The sequence below is a fragment of the Canis lupus genome, chromosome 21, assembly GCF_011100685.1.
Source record: "Canis lupus familiaris isolate Mischka breed German Shepherd chromosome 21, alternate assembly UU_Cfam_GSD_1.0, whole genome shotgun sequence".
NCBI lineage: Eukaryota > Metazoa > Chordata > Mammalia > Carnivora > Canidae > Canis > Canis lupus.
In genome coordinates this window covers 11,126,613-11,141,145 of record NC_049242.1, presented here as the reverse complement: position 1 = coordinate 11,141,145, position 14,533 = coordinate 11,126,613, and the positions used below count along the sequence as shown (strand labels likewise).

The following is a 14,533-nucleotide window of genomic DNA, read 5'->3' as shown; positions in this document are numbered from 1 at the left end:
AAGCAAGCAGAAGGAAGAAAATAATAAAGGTAATAATAGAAATCAATGAATCAAGAAAATCAATGCAACAAAGAACTAGTTCTCTTAAAAAAAAATGGTAAAATTGACCAAACTTTAAGAAGACTGATACAAAAGAGAGATGACACAAGTTATCAATATCACAATGAAATGTGGGATTTCAACACAGACCCTGAAAACATCAAAAGGATAATAAGTGAATACTATGAACAACTTTACAAACAAAAGTTTAACAACTTGGATAAAATGAATCAATTCCTTAAAAAGCACAACCACATCTTACCCAGTAGAAAATGGATAATTTGAATACCTATAACTATTACAGATATTAAACTCATAATTTACAATTCCAAAAAAAAAAAAATCTCCTATTCTGGATGACATCACTGGAGAATTCTACCAAACACTGAAAGAAGAATTAAGACATATTCTGCACAATGTCTTCCAGAAAAGAGAAAAGGAGGAAACATTTCTCAATTTGCTTTATGAAGATAACATATCTATGATACTCAAATCAGAGAAAGTAGTCCACTGATAACAATGCTAGTGCAAAAAGAAAGAAAGGAAGGAAGGAAGGAGGGAGGAAGGGAGAAGGGAGGGAGGAAGGGAGGCAGGGAGGAAGGAAGAAAGGAAAAATCATACTAAAGACTAATAGCCTTCATGAATATATGCACAAAATACCTTAACAAAATATCAGCATACAGAAATCAGCAATATATAAAAGGAATTATACACCATGACCAAGTGATGTTTATACCAGGGGTGCAAGACTGGTATGATATTTGAAAATCATCAGTGTAATATACCATATGTATTCATATGATCACATCAATCAATGTAGAAAAACTCAACATCAATTCATTAGAATGAAAAATAACTCCCTGGAATATAGGAATATAGGGGAACTTTATCTTGATGAAGAACAGCTACAAAAACTAACAGCTAATGTCATACTTAATGGTGAAAGAATGAATGCTTTTCTCTAAGTTTGATAAGAAATCAAGGATGTCTGATCCTCCCATTCTCATTCAAAATAGAGCTAGAGGAAGACTATACTTTCAGGGATCATTTCTATAGTTTGTTACTAGAGAAGTTTCTCTGAACGTGTAGGGTACCAAAAAAAAAAAAAAAAACAAAACAAAATAGAGCTAGAGGTTCTAATAAGTGCAATAGTCAATAAAAGGTAGAAAACTGAAAAAGAAGGAATAAAACTATCCCAATTTGAGAATGCCATTATTGTCTAAATAGAAAATCCCAAGAAATCTACAAAACAGTTCTTAGTCTAGCAAGTGAGTGTAGCAAGGCTGCAAGATCTGAGATAAACATAAAAATTAATTGTGACTGGGTGACGGGCACTGAGGCGGGCACTTGACAGGATGAGCACTGGGTGTTATTCTATATGTTGGCAAATTGAACACCAATAAAAATAAATATATAAAAAAACAAAAAAATTAATTGTATTTCTATATATGAGCAATAAACATGAGAATACAAAAAAATAAAAATGCTATATCATTTACCATTACTCAAAAAAATGAAGTACTTAGGTCTAAATCTAACAAAACATATATGGATTTTTTTGTAGATACAGATCAAGATAATTCTAAAATGTTTATCCAAAGGTAAAGGAACTAGAATAGCTAAAACAATTTTGGAGGGGAAGAATAAGGTCAGTCTAACTGGTTTCACAATCAGTATATAGTTACAGTAACCGACAATGTCTGGTGCTAGCAGAAGGATAGATGCATAGATCAAGAGAATAGGTCAGAGAACTCAGAAATATACCCACACAAATACGCAAATATGCCAATTGATTTTTGAGAAAGGGGTAAAGCAATTCAATGGAGGAAATAGAGCCTTTTCAACAAATGATGCCTCAGTAAGTTGTCATCCATAGGTCAAAAAAAAGAATTTCATCTAAACCCCTTAAGTTATATGAAAAAATAGTTCAGAATGGATCATGGAGTTAAAGAAAAACCTAAAATTATAAAAGTTTTAGGAAAAGATAGAAAGACATGTTCATAATTTAGGGATAGGCAAAGAATTCTAAAACTTGACATGGAAAGCAAGATTTATAAAAGGAAACAATGATAAATGGGATTTTGTCAAAAATTTTTTTATTTTTTATTTTTGGATTTTGTCAAAATTAAAAACTATATTCTACACAGGGCCATATTAAGCATGTTAAAACACAACAAAACAAACTACAGACTGGAAGAAAATATTTGTAAACCAAATAGCCAAAAAAGGAATACTGTGTAGACTATGTAAAGTAAAAATGAATACATGAATAAATACGTAAATATTCTGATTAGAACACAGGCAAAAGGTCTTGGTCAGACATTTCACTGAAGAGGATATACTGATGACAAGTAAGCATGTGAAAAGGTATTCAACATCAGTAGCCATAAAGGAAATACCAAAGAAACATCACTATACACTTTACAGGGTGCCTAAATTTTTTTAAAGAAATGAAATGACACCACCAATTATTTATACATCAATAGTAGAATACAAAATGATACAACCACTCTGGGAAACAGTTTAGAGGTTTCTTGGGGGGAAAACACTAAATTAAACAAAGCTTTTCACTACATTACAAACTCAACAAATTGCACTCCTGGGTATTTATCTTAGAGAAATGAGAAGTTATGTTCACACACCAAAACTGTACTGGAATGTTTATAGCAGTCATACATTAGTATATTCTATTAGTATATAATAGTCGTATATTAGTCGTAGCCAAAACCAGGAATCAGATCAGATGGCCTTCAAGAATTGGTGAATGGGTAAAGAGACTGTAGTATATCTATACCATGGACACTGCCTATCAATAAACAAGAACAAGCCATTGATACATCCAACAATCTGTATAAATCTCCAGAGGCTTATGCTAAATAAAGCCAATCCCAAAGGGTCACACACCACAGGGTTCCATTTACGTAACAGTTTTGAAATGACAAAATGGTAGAAACTGAGAAAAGATTAGCAGTTGCCAGGGGTGAGGAGTGTGGAAGTGGGAAGGGGGGGTGGATGCTGCTATAAAAAAGGAAGCATGAGGGATCCTTGTGGTGGGGGAGTTGCTTTGTGTCCTGACTGTACTCACGTCACTACCTGGGGGATGATTTGTACAGCAGTTTTGCAAAATCCCATTGGAGGAAACTGTGTAGAATACAGGAGGTCTCTCTGTATGTTTCTCACAATTGCATGTGAATCTGTAATTATCTCAAAATTAAAAGCTTATTTTTAAAAGCCCTAACATCAGCATCCTGCTTTATTAAAAATAAATCATTCAAGAGCTTTAAATAACATCACATTAATCATAATAAAGCCAACAAAAACAAAACATATATTTTAGGCATATTTTCATTACTAAAACAAAAATTCTAAATCCTATTTTTTTCTTAATGCTCTCACTTTGGCGTGATTTTTACTTTTATTAAAATAAGAAGCACCTATATTTCTTGGAACTGTGAGCTGTTTTCTTCCCCAGGAGAGTTCTGGAAATATGGTGATAACAACATTTTAAAAGGCATGTGGGCATAAAGGAAGTGCTTGGAGCACATGTTGTCTTCTAAACCTCTTGGCTTAAATGCATCAGCTTCTATTTCAAATTTATCTATTTTCAGCTTGCTTTCCTAACTGTATTTAGGTTAAGAAAGATGTAAAGTGCCAAAGTTGGAAGACAATTGAGAGTTCCAAAAGATTATACTTTAAATGAAGTCGTAACAAGGAACAGAAGAATTTTATTAAAATGTGTAAGTTATTTGCATCAGGAAAGGAGTTGGTGGATATATTTAGCAAACCGGATATGCATGAACATTCAAGAACATTAGAAAAATCCCATTTGGGAGCCCTCATTTCCTAAAAAATACTAAAAAAGGAGAAGCTGTTAATGCAAATAACTGGATTTGTTGACTCTGGTTCCCAAATAAAGACAGGCTTTTTTTTGCAATGAATCCTGGTAGACTACCATTTATCAAACTGTCATTCAAGTTCATTCATTCCTTTATTCACCAAATATATGATGTGTGCATTGATAAATATATTCTCCAAATACATTCTTTGCAACAAGGGCAATCTTTGTTTGTTTGTTTGGTTTTTTTTTTTTTTGCATATGTCCAACATCAATAAAATACACAGAACCAACAAAAATGAATATTTAATAAAATCAACTGTTATACACTGTACAATCAGCGTACACTCTTGTGTTTTTGTTTATGTACTTTAGCATAAATCAGATAATATTGCTATTCTGTTTAAAACTCTGCAAAGCCTTCCCACCTCTGTCAAGTATTCTGCACTTTTTCCCATCTCTTAGAATGCTCTTCCCTAGATAGCCACATACCTCACTACCTAAACTTCTTTTTTTTTTTTCTTTTTTTTTTTTTTTATTGGTGTTCAATTTACTAACATACAGAATAATACCCAGTGCCCGTCACCCATTCACTCCCACCCCCCCGCCCTCCTCCCCTTCTACCACCCCTAGTTCGTTTCCCAGAGTTAGCAGTCTTTACGTTCTGTCTCCCTTTCTGATATTTCCCACACATTTCTTCTCCCTTCCCTTATTTTCCCTTTCACTATTATTTATATTCCCCAAATGAAACTTCTTGATACTGTTTCCCAAAGTCCCCAGTTCCCCCTTGCCCTAGGAAATTTACCTAACATTCAATCTAGCCTATCCCACACTCACATACTTTAGGGTTCATTGATTATTTATTTTCACAGTCTTTCTTCACCAGTAGAATAAAAGCACCAAAAAGGAGTTTTTAACTAGTATCGTTCACGGCTCTGTCCTCAGCACTTTTCTCATGATAAAGCACAGATTACGTGCTTGAACAGTTACGTTAACTAAATGGAAGAACTTATGTGTTTTTTTTCCCCACAAACATTTGCTTAGTATTTATTACAATGATGGCACTGTCCTAGTGCCCGAAACAACTATAGGCTAGACACACCTCTGCTCTCACAGGTTTTGCTGTGGAGGGAAAGGTTGAAGTGGGTTCAGAGGAAGGTACTGAAAACAGACAAGGCAGTGTTTTAAGCCCATTACCCATTATAGTGCCAGCCTTCTTCCTGCTAAAACAAGACTCAAACAAATCGCAACAGAGCCTTGAAAATCCTTTCCCTTGGGGAATCTGTCCAGTGAGGGGGTGATATAGAGACAGAAAGACAGGGGTGGGTTGTACAGTGTTGGGTGCATTAGGCTGAATTCAAACAATGGGAATTTCTGGAGCATGGAGGAAGGACTGTCTAGATGGCATGGAAGGCTCTAAGGGCCACACTTGAACTAGATCTTAAAGGATTAATGACTAATTTTTAATTTCCAATTTTTCTGCAAATTGGAAAGCAAGAGTGAACTGCAATGGGAAATACTGAGACACTAGCTTGAACTTTTAAATAAGTGTTATTTGAAGCACAAGGCTAATGGTGCATTCACACCAAAATGATGTGAAAGCCTCCCTCCTCACCTTCTACTAGATTAGTGCAATACACAGCCTAGGCAGCTGACCCTGTAGCCCTAATTCTGATGAAGGAATACTACTTTTCAAGCAAAAATGTTTTATAATTTAAAAAAATATTAACATTTGTTATCTCATTAAAATCTTATAGATAGTGGATATCGCTGCCCTTTTTTTTTTTAAAGACAGGGAAATGTGGTTTGAGATGTATTTTCACCCACTCCCAAAGTTATATAACCAGCTAATGACAGATGTGGAACTTCTGCCCAATTTTTCTGACATCAAGTTACACACAGGTATCGGTTTAATTTTTACCACCATCATTAGCTATTACATTCAGTGAAGAAAGGAGCCACATCCCCAAGACCATAATAATCTTTAGGACTTTAGTTCGTCTATTATAACAGTAGGGAAAGCAAAATGCATAGGGAGAATTTCCGGGGCCTTGGTGGATCTATTGGTAAGAAAATTAAGATCTCTCCTGATTTTTCTCTGTTTTCTCAGTGAAGTAAGAAGGGAGGTCATTATTGAATGTAAAGAGCCAGATAAATTTTACAGATTTCAGAAGAGAGGAGCAGGTGTGAAATAGTAATATAGGGCACTGGGAGGGTGAATAGAACTAACAAAATGTGGCTGTAGGATTGACAGGCAGTAAATTGGGGCCAATAAGGTTTATGATAATAAATTAAAGTAAAAGTAGTCAGTATCATTGTGTGTTTTCTCCAGCTCTATTCAGTGGCTCAGGTGCAGGTATAAAAAGAGAAACTGTGCTCAGCTGAGGCTGCAGTTGTACCAGTCAAATCTGGTGGCAGGAACTATGTACAAGGGAAAATAATGCTATGCCAATGAGTGAGTATAAAGTTGAATTAGAAATATAGACTGAATGAAATGGTCATGAGGACTTGAGAAGGAAGATGGAGACTAAAAAGGGAAGTAAAGTCAATGAGTTTTAGGTCTCCGTGGAATCAAAGAGTTACTGGAGTTGAGGGTACTGGAGGAATGCAATCAGAAAGAGAGAATGTAGCAGAGGTCCTGGCAAATTAATAGGTGCTAAATGCTGTATTTTCTTATGAATGAATATCCCACAATGTTTTCCTAAATGCCAGAGGCTACACCAGATTGTCACTTATCATCCTCTATGTTAAATTCCAAGAGATTTACATTTAGATTTCTAAGGTAAGTTTCTCATTTATTCAGCAAGAAAATATGGCTTCTAATATTTTGACACCATATTATTTACCAAGGATAGATGTTAAATGCAATGAAGCCTGAAAATGTCTCTAATATTCATAGTTTTATTCTGCAACTTAACTTAAAATTAGATTTCTCACATTGTTTTACATTTACACTTTTGATTGTCTCTGTGAAAGACCTTCTACATGTGGTTAGGGGGAGGGGGCAGTCTTTGCTTTTTCCTTTAGTAACCAGGTTGGGGACCATTGGTGAGGACAGAATAAAGACATACCATGTAAGGGAAGCTTATAGGATTTGGGATCTCTAACCTGAAACCAAAAGGAAAAATACAGCACACCTAAGTTAACCAAGGAAAGCATCTGCAGGAAAAGGTCTTAATGTTTAAGAGCTTAGACTCTGGGATCATTTAGACCTGGGTTTGAAAACCACCTCTGGGATTTGAGCAAGTTACTTTTATCCTTCTAGGAGCATTTTGCTCTTCTATAAAGCACAGCCAAGTGTGCCAGTTTGTAAGGTTGGTGAGAAAAGGAATTTGATTACATGGACTTTAAAGTCCACTCAAAATCTTCAATTTTTTTTTTATTTATGATAGTCACACAGTGAGAGAGAGAGGCAGAGACACAGGCAGAGGGAGAAGCAGGCTCCATGCACCAGGAGCCCGACGCGGGATTCGATCCGGGACCGCGCCCTGGGCCAAAGGCAGGCGCCAAACCGCTGCGCCACCCAGGGATCCCAAAATCTTCAATTTTTTGATCCTACATCCAACTGGGTGAAATATTCATCATTTTGAGACTAGAAATCCATTCTCTCTTACAGAAGATACTATCTTTCAACCGCGTCTCTACTTGGTTCCTCAGTCCACTTAGCTATGAAACCCAGAGAGATGATATATAGGTTACATGCAGTTGAGAACTCCATGATTTCACCTCCAAAAGTGGAACACAGTCTGGCAGATCTAGATGTTGCTGGGCTTAGGACATGACTGCCTTCTATGACAAAAGGATTTTACTGGAAGCAGGGCCAACATTTAGCAAAGCTCTTACTTAGGTGAAGTCTATCCTTAGGTTTATGCTGACAAGTAAGTTTCCACAACTAGTTGTTAAAATATTTTACTATGTCTTATAGCTTTTAATGCATTTGTAAAAGGAACAGATTTGAAACAGTTGTTGCCAAAACTTGTTGAAAGATTTCTCATCATTTGAGCAAAAGATGCACACACGTCACTGTATGCTAACTGCAGGCTATACATTCCATCAGTAGAAGGGGCTGGAAAGAGCAGAAGCAACAGAGGCCAAAAAGAACCACCTGTTTCTGTCAGGTTTTGACTTGGGGAAGATATGTAATTTGGAGGCTAGGGTCAGGAAAGTCAAGATGTCATTTCCTACCTCGCATTAGAGAGCTCAAAAAAAGGCCAAACATAACAGGGTGGACAAAATGTAATGTAGGTCAAAGATATTTGAATTCAGAATGATTTAAGTTTGAATTGTGGACCTGATGATCTTAGATAAGTTACTCAGTATTCTCATCTGCAATATGGGCACAATAACACCTATTTTTTAAAGACTTTGTGAGCATAAAATAGGATAATGCAGCAAGTGTCTAGTTTAATGGCTGGCACTTAGAAAGTAGTCAGTAATTTACTGTCAAGGGATGTCTTCAGTGATCCTTTGCTATGAATGCTGTATAGAGGCTTTTGGGCATGTTCGAGTTGCTTGATCTAGGTGATTATCCTAAGCATTCCTTTAATATAAATTTTGTTTCTTACCTATTCACATTTGGCATGTTGCTAGGCATCAGGACTATAAAAATAGAAGTCCTACCTCCTGTCTTTAGGAGCTGTTAGTGAAAGAAATAAGGAAACAGCAGGAAAGCACAATGTGCTGTGAAATCATGGAGCACAGACATTGAGAGGGACCGGAGCCTGAAGTGGCAGTGGTTGGGGAAGACTTGTAGGCATTCATTAAACTAAGGGGATTACCAGCTGAGTTAAAAGTAATGGAAAATCATGGCAAAGTGAGACATATAACATGGCAGAACATGGAAGGGAAACAGCACAGCTGAAAGAGTACGATCTAGAATTGGGACGCTTGGTTTCTGTGGTCTCACTATGTCACACATTCCTATGGGACTAAGTCAATTTATGTAACTCCTTCAAGCCTCAACGGACTGATCTGTAAAGTGGACTTTATAAGACCTACTGCATAGCATTGTTGTCAGGCTAAAATGAAATAATATATTCTACTTCCACAATACATGTATTTAAAGGGGGCCCAGGTGGGTTATCCAGTCAAGCGTCTGCCTTCAGCTCAAGTCATGATCCCAGGGTCCTGGGATCAAGCCCTACCTTGGGCACTGCTCAAAGGGGAGCCTACTTCTCCCTCTCCCTCTGCCTGCTGTTCCTTCTGCTTATACTCTTTCTCTGTCAAATAAATAAATAAAAATCTTTAATAAAAAAAAATATATATATGTACTTCTTTTGACACTCATCATTTCCAAACTAGCGTAAATATAAGCAAACATCCTCTCTCACACTCTTCCTTACATTCAATTGGACCCCTACTTCTAACTTATTCTCCACCATGGAGGCTGAGGAACCTTTTCAAAATACACACCAGGTAAAGTTGTACTTCTGTTTAAAAGCCCCAAATAATTTCCATTGCTTCCTAAACCAAATAATTAATCAAGGGCTAAATGCTCTTGAATAATTTGTCCCCTGACCACCTCATTGATTTGCTCATGACCACCTCATTAAAATCACTTTCAGGACTCACCTTCCCCCCATGCTCTGTGCTGCAGCCACCCTGTCTTTCTTGAAGTTCACACATATCTATGCCCCCTCCTACTCTTTGTATTTTACATACTGTCTCTATCTTATACTCCTGTATCTCCACCTCTTAATTTCTAGTCATTCTCCACCTCTTATCTCAAGTGCACCTTTCCCATCCTTCCTGATTAGGTCACATGCTCCTCTCATACTTGCTCCCTTTACTTTGTAGCTCAACAAAAATGAAACTTTGCATTTGCTTGAGTGAGAATGTGCATTCCTCTCCAATCCGTGATCATGATCACTACCCCAGGAGAGCAGGGAATATATTTGTTTTCCTCTCCACTCTATCACTGCTACTCCAGGAAGGCAGGGAATATATTCATTGTTGTCTGATCTGTATGATCAGTGTTTTTTGCTTGGCAATGGATCTCTCCACTAAGTATAATGTATTTTTTAAATAGATGTATAAGGAAAAACTCCAAATTCAGTGACTGATCACATTGCTGGTAATCAATCATTGGGAATGGTTTTCGTTACTGTTGTTGTTGTTGTTCTCAGTTATTTCATGTTTTAGGGTATTTACAAATAGAATACAGGTCTGAGTCAAAGACGGAGAAGAAATATTGCCTGGAGAAGTAAGAGGAAAGAGATAATGGAGGGCCTTGCATGCCTTTCTAAGTACTATGGGTTTTATCCAAAAGCAGTAAAGGAGTTAATGCAGAAGAGTATGTGAACAGGTCAATATTTAAGAAACTTCTGATCTCCAGAGTACAGAACTGATTGGAAGAACAAAGTGGAAGGACAGAGACCAGTTAGAGGGTTTTTTTTTTTTTTTTTTTTATGATAGTCACACAGAGAGAGAGAGAGAGAGGCAGAGACATAGGCAGAGGGAGAAACAGGCTCCATGCACATGGGATTCGATCCTGGGTCTCCAGGATCGCGCCCTGGGCCAAAGGCAGGCGCCAAACCGCTGCGCCACCCAGGGATCCCCAGTTAGAGGGTTCTTATGTAATCAAGGTTAGAAGTAAAAGAAGGTGCTGTGGGTCCTGAGTGTCTCTGATTCCCTAATCTTCCTCAGTTCACTGCTGTGTCATTAATAACTACATTTGGATGGTTTCAGTGGCAACCATTTATGCATTATTTGTTACATCTCTTTAAAATTTTAAAGCATCTATAACTTCAAATTTTATTTTTTCAAAGATTTTATTTATTTATTCATGAGAGATACAGAGAGAGAAGGAGCAAGAGAGAGGCAGAGACACAGGCAGAGGAAGAAGCAGGCTCCATGCAGGGAGCTCGACATGAGACTCAATCCCTGGTCTCCAGGATCATGCCCTGGGCCGAAGGCGGTGCTAAACTGCTGAGCCACTGGAGCTGCCCTATAACTTCAAATTTTAAGAAAGCAGTCCTGAGAACCACTTAGAAAGCAGAATTTCAAACTTTAGTGTGATTATAATGCACTCAGAAAAATACCTATCTTCACTTTTAGATATAGAATAAAATTAAAATTATATTTTTTCTTTTCGTTGAGTCTTGACTAAAAAGGAGTCTGTAGAATAATAGTATTGCATAAAGGAGAAAAAAAAATCTCTAGACCAAAATTTGTTCATTGGGATCCTATGTGAAAAAAAAAAAAAAAAAAGCTTTATCCAGTGTGGATACATAAACTGAAGGAACAGAATATTTATTACATAAACTACTGACTTTGCTAACAAAAGAAAGAGTCATGGTTAGCTGAGTAATTAAGCGAATATTCCAAGTAAAATTAAATTTGACTATGTTCAGATCACTATCACAAATAACATTTCTCTCACACTATTTTTTCCAGTATACATCAATAAACAAGGACTATTTTCTTGTAAAATTGTTTTACTAAATAGTCTGTTTTTACTCACCTAAATGTTATTCTTCATGGCTATGTTTGTATAGAAATCAAGATTGTAAAAGATCTGTCAATAGCATATACTCAAAACTATGGCTAGACTAAATGATAAATAATAATTCACTAATTGCTAATATTTTCACTTATAATTGAACTCACAATGCAACAGTTTTGTCACTGTTATTGTTTTCATTGTAGACTGAAGTTCTCTAGTTTCACACGCACAAAATTTCATTTATCTTCTGATATTAAAGAATATAGTTAGGTCTACTCTACTTTCTTGCATTTTCTGGTATAAGTTTAAAGAAATCTCTCATTAACTCTGATTCACACTCCAGGCAAAATTTTGTTTCTTCACAATATACAGTAAGTTATGATTTCTGGGTGGTCATATATAAGTAATGATTTCAGTAAAAGCAATCAATAGAAAGCATGTTTAGAGAATAGAAGGAACAATAACTGCATGGGTTCTTTTAAAATTCCTGCATTTTCATTTGCTTCTGTTATTTCTTTGGAGTTTGTTTCCTAATTAAGGGCATTTGGGCATAATTTTTTTTAAGTAACTGACAATGGATACCACTGTACATATCGCTAATGAACAGTCTAAGCTGCCTTTAGCCTTATCACTTTGAACACCATATAAAAGACACTGTTAGTGTCTAGTCCTTTTTATGCATCTCTTCCTCTTTTACCCCCCTTACAAAAACAAAATACAAACAAAACTAAAATGTAGAGAATTGTCTCAGGGTTTATAAGTTCATCTCGTGTATAAAATGAATCAATTTGTTGAAGCAAAGGTAAGTTGACATGTTAGCATTCATGGATGGAATGACACTAAATTGTAAATCATGTAATTTTAATCTTTATTCTTAACTCTCTTCCTTCTTTGGTATTCCTTAAACTTTCAATTTTGAATGAGCTAATTTTAACTGTGGAAAACACTGAAAAGTGAAGAATTAGATTATACTCTTCATTTCAATCACTAATTATCCTAAGTTTTCTTGAATGACAACCAGCAGTCCATTGACAAAACTTAGAGAAATGGAGGAATTTACTCAAGATCATCTAATAGATGACAAAACTAGGAGTCTGCCATAGTCATTGTATGTGAGGTGATGGCTGTGTGAATGAACTAGCTGGAAGGAATCCTTTCACAATGTATATGTGTATCAAATCATCAGGAGGTACACTTTAAATCTTCTACAATCTTAACTGTCACCTATTCCTCAGTAAAGCTGGAAAAAACTCACATAGCCATCATGTCCACTAGGGAAAACAATAAAATACATATAAAATTGACAGACTATCCAAACTGCTAAAGACCTAAACAAAACAATCCCTGTCTCTAAGCCACAAAAAATGTGAATTCAAAATGTTTACAAATGTAATGAAATAAGAAGAAATGGGTAGGAAATATCAGAAAGGGAGACAGAACATGGAAGACTCCTAACTCTGGGAAACGAACTAGGGGTGGTGGAAGGGGAGGAGGGCGGGGGGTGGGGGTGACTGGTTGGTGGGCACTGGAGGGGGCACTTGACGGGATGAGCACTGGGTGTTATTCTGTATGTTGGCAAATTAAACACCAATAAAAAATAAATTTATTATTAAAAAATGTAATGAAATATCTGCAAATTGAAACATACATCAAGTAATGAGCTCCATTTCTCCATTTACATATGTATATACATAATACACACATAAGTACGTATGTGCTCCTATGCATACACATACTAAGGCAACAGAAAATGAATTTTTAAAACTTAAACCTCATAATTATAAAACATACAAGTAGTTTTACAGTTTTAGTATCAGAAAACTTTTAAATGTAGAATATGAGTGTATTTTAATGTCAATATTACTTTGGGAACAGCAGGTGCACATGTAAGGGTACCTAGGATTCAATTTGTTACGATGGCTTTGACATGTGTGATGAGCCATATATGAGAGCCTGAGAGGCTGCAAGCACACCATATCACAGGCTACATCTCAATCAACACACTGTCTGAAGACTTGGAAGGAGTTGCAAGAGGACTGAGGTTGGAGATGCAAAGTGCTAAGAGGAAGGATGGATGCAGGGTAACGACTGTTAAGATCTTCTAAGATTTGACAGGGAATCAGTTGCATGGGATTGATGTAAATGCCAGGCAAATAGGTTTTATCCATATTTTTTAAAACCTCAAGACCACATATGATTAGACAGATTTATATACAATGGAAGCATGCCCAAAAAGAACTTCCCTTAAAGTTGCACAGTGAATATATGAAGTAACCAGAATGTGCACTGAGATCTGACTTCAAAGTCCAAGATTTTTCCACTATGTTATCCTACAAAGATGACCCAGAGGAACTATATAACAATGCCCAAATCTCACAGTAAATCCAAAGCTACAGGAAGTACAAAAGGACATGTCCCAGTCTCAGAATTCTTCCCTAGAATCTTTTCACATACGCTTTCCCACCACTCCCTAAATAGTACAAGCTATTTGAGGGAAAAATTTTAAATGTCTAAGGATCACAGAATTATGGAATTATAGTAGCAATCACCCAGAGTAAAGGTCCTTAGCCTAGGTAGGGTCCATACAATTGTAAGAGCATCAAGATAGCACAGAATAATTGAAACTGCATATAGGTTTATTTGAAAAAGATTTCCATATTTCTGGTAAGAAAATTTACAGGTTTCATAGTATTCTCAAAGGCGCTGTGATTAAATATGTTTAGAACTAGTAATATTTAAAAAAAACACGTTTTATAGATGAGAAATTGCAAAGCACAGAGAACTATGGGGGACCACACAGCTAGATAGTGGAAGAATAGTTTGTATAACAAAGGTCTCTTTCTTCCTATCCCAATACCCTTTCCTGTATCAGAGAGCCACTTGGGCCACTTATAATACCCCATATGATGAGAATGCAAAAGGAAAGTTAGTAGGGTGGCTCATAAATATGAAAAAGTGAGAAGCCTTGATTTTGTTAAGGATCCTGGTAGACCATAAGTTTCTCCCACTTTTGCTTTACAAGAGACAGATAAGAAAATCTGTGTTTAATTTTGTGTGGTTTAGGATGCCTGGGTGGCTCAGTAGTTGAGTGCCTGCCTTCATCTCAGGGTGTGATCCTGAAGTCCCAGGATCGAGTCCCACATCGGGCTCCCTGCATGGAGCCTGCTTCTCCCTCTGCCTATGTCTCTGCCTCTCTCTCTGTGTCTCTTATGAAT

At 36.4% G+C, this 14,533-nt stretch overlaps 1 protein-coding gene and 1 pseudogene across 1 annotated transcript in view; one reads left to right on the top strand and one right to left on the bottom strand.

Annotated features, from left to right (window-relative positions):
* GRM5 (glutamate metabotropic receptor 5) overlaps positions 1–14,533 on the bottom strand; it is a 516,157-nt gene that overhangs the window by 447,947 nt on the left and 53,677 nt on the right. The gene's annotated exons all lie outside the window — the stretch shown is intronic.
* On the top strand, positions 1,065–1,141 carry LOC119877383 (annotated as a pseudogene).